The sequence below is a fragment of the Onychostoma macrolepis genome, unplaced genomic scaffold, assembly GCF_012432095.1.
Source record: "Onychostoma macrolepis isolate SWU-2019 unplaced genomic scaffold, ASM1243209v1 Scaffold4, whole genome shotgun sequence".
Lineage (NCBI taxonomy): Eukaryota > Metazoa > Chordata > Actinopteri > Cypriniformes > Cyprinidae > Onychostoma > Onychostoma macrolepis.
In genome coordinates this window covers 26,947-29,829 of record NW_026704858.1, presented here as the reverse complement: position 1 = coordinate 29,829, position 2,883 = coordinate 26,947, and the positions used below count along the sequence as shown (strand labels likewise).

Below are 2,883 nucleotides of genomic sequence, written 5' to 3'. Positions count from 1 at the left end.
AAAAGAAGATGGGCATAAAGCCATGACATTATAAGTTTGTTTGCCTTCTGTTGAAAGATACAGAAAGAAAGATATAAAGTAAATTGTCTAAGGGACAAATTTGAAGCAAAGTAATTCAGCCTTCTGAGCTAGGATTCAGAAAGAATTGAAGAAGTCTTATCACTCAGGATTTGTCAGAAAATTAGCCTTAATGTAAATGTTTTGTTTTAAATGAAGTATTGAAAACTGAGTTATAAAATATTGATTTGTCTGTGTAACTGAAATGGTCAGTTTAACAGACTGCTGTGAATTTAAATCAGAATAAGCACCTTTTTACGGCTCTAACAACTTTTGTTCTGTTTTCACACCTCTGAGGGCACTTTTCCTGTACTTGCCATGGCTGAGTCTGCACGAAACAATGGTAATGGCTCTGCTCTGAGACCAACAACAGAAAGACATGGGACAGAACCCCCAAATGTGACCATTGATCAGATGTTGGACAATCTGAATGTATATTTGGACAAAAGGCTGGGACTGAGGAAGTACCATGATGATATGTGCCAGAGGTACAGCATTAAGCACTCAGAGAGTGGACTATGGGCATTGCCGGACATTAAAAGGGCTTATGGAAAGACAGCGCTTATGGGCAAGAAAGATGGATTGTCTGTGATTTTGGTCAAACAAGTGTAAGACTGACAAATTGCAATGTGAGATCAAAGCAAAAGTTCGAGCACTGGCTGAACAATTGCAGAATGTAAAGAAGGACAAAGAAAGACTGTTAATTGAGAACGACAATTTGCTAACTTTACTCTCCAAACAACTCGAATCAAAATCTTCAAGCAGCTCTGATGACAGCGACGCAGACATCAACACACATGCTGGAATTACAAGGAATAACTTGAAGGTTAGACTTGCTCCTGTAATTGTCAAGAACAGAAGAACTGAAGTTGAAATCAACAATGAGGAGGAGTATGAGGAAAATGGTGAACTACGAACTCACACTGTAAAAAGTTGGTAAAGAAATATGTTCCATGCAGAACATACCAGCCAGCTACTCCAGAGCAAGTTGACAAATGGTCAAAAGAATTGCCAGATGTGTACAAGCAACCACGGAAAGTTTGGCAATTTCTTCAACGCTTGCAGAAAATCTATAATTTACATCCACTGGATGGTGTGATGATTGTTAATGTGAACTTAAGAGACAATGACCAAAAGACACTAACAGAAAGTGTTGAAAGAAGGATTGGTGAATCTCAAGAAAACATTGAGTCTGGATGGGAAGCTGTACAAACTTTCTTGTTCAAACTGAAACCTGCAGAAGTTAACTGGGCTAAAATTACCTCTTGCATGCAGAAGACAGGAGAAAGTGTTGCAGAATTTGAAGAGCGCTTCAGACGAACTTGGATGGAACATTCTGGAATGAATGAAAGTGAAGATCTTGACAAAGACACTGGACTGCCCCTGAAAACATCATTTGTAAATGGGTTAAAACCAGAGATTTCTAAAGCCCTTAAAATCAGGTATGATGACTGGGACAGCACTGGAACAGCATTCATGCAGATTGTTGAATGGTCAGCAAAGATTGAAAGAACACAGGAAGTCAAACTCCGATCTTTGCAATCCAAACCTTTGCCATGCAACAACCGGACAATTGGGAATGAGCATGAAGACAGTGAATATCTGAGATACTCAAGAGCAAAAACTCAGGGAAGATGCAGACATTGCAACAAGGAAGGACACTGGGTTCGTGATTGTAAGCTGAGTTTGAGACATCAAAGTGATGAAGAGGAAAACCTGTTGAATAGGTTTCAGCAATTGACAGCCAAACAAAAACAGACTCTGCTAAATGCTGTGGAGCCGCAGGGAAACTGAAGAGCCTCTCTCTGCAGCACCAGCTAGCGACATCTCATCCAAAAGCTGATGGACTCCATGTGTATGCAAACAAGACAAGTGAAGACACCATACAGAAGGGAAAAGCATACACAGAAACTGCAACAACTGAAGCTAAAGATGATGTCCTAGTAGGCAGTGCTGCTAAACAAGCCGTAAAGGAGAGAGGTGAACATACAGCGGCATTAAGACAACTTCAGAAAGATGCACAAATAGCTTTGCATAGTAAACAGATTCAAACTGAAGTGTCCATAAAGCAATCGTCCATGTTAATGGAAGATGGAGCAAAACTGCATGATGACAACCAATGCATTAAGGAAAACCACAAGGAAAATGGACTATGCCCTTTTGAACATGCCACAGGCCGGCCCATGTCCAATGAAAATCTGACATCTGACAGCCTTGTCCAAACTGATGAAAGACTCAGCCTGGCAGTACACAATGCCAAGAATCAAGTGTTGGCGCCTCCAAAGGGGGCCCATGGTATAGTGCCTAACAAATGGGTAAAGATTAAAAATAATTTGTCACAACAAGAATCCAGGTGGGAAAGACCACTTGAGGAACTTTTAGTAACTGATGCAGCAGTTAAAGCGCAGGGAAACAATGAGTGGATTGATGTGAATTTGCCTAGAGACGAGGGATAGATGGCAGTAGTGTTTTTCAGAGTCCAGATATGGCGGGACTAGGGTTTATAGGCTCTAGCTTGTCGCCTGAGGACGAAGACATGAACATTTCACCACTGATAAACGCTGTAGTGTCCTGCCAACATTAAATAGGGACAGTTTTATTGGTAATTAGGCATGATTTGTTTAAAACCTTTTCTTTGGAAAGATACGTTTGCCTTTTCTCTTGTGTGTGATTGCAGGTGTTCCAGAGGATGAGCAAAGACATCCAAAGCTTGGACCAAACTGCACTGGCCACCTAGATGAACAAGCCTGAACATCCACAGAACACAACGACATCCACCACTTCCACAAGATTGCAACATCAAAATAAAAAAGGACTTTGGCATTC

At 40.9% G+C, this 2,883-nt stretch overlaps 1 pseudogene; it reads left to right on the top strand.

Annotated features, from left to right (window-relative positions):
* The first annotated feature begins 375 nt into the window (after positions 1 to 375).
* Positions 376 to 2,355, top strand: LOC131535597 (uncharacterized; annotated as a pseudogene).
* Positions 2,356 to 2,883: the final 528 nt, after the last annotated feature.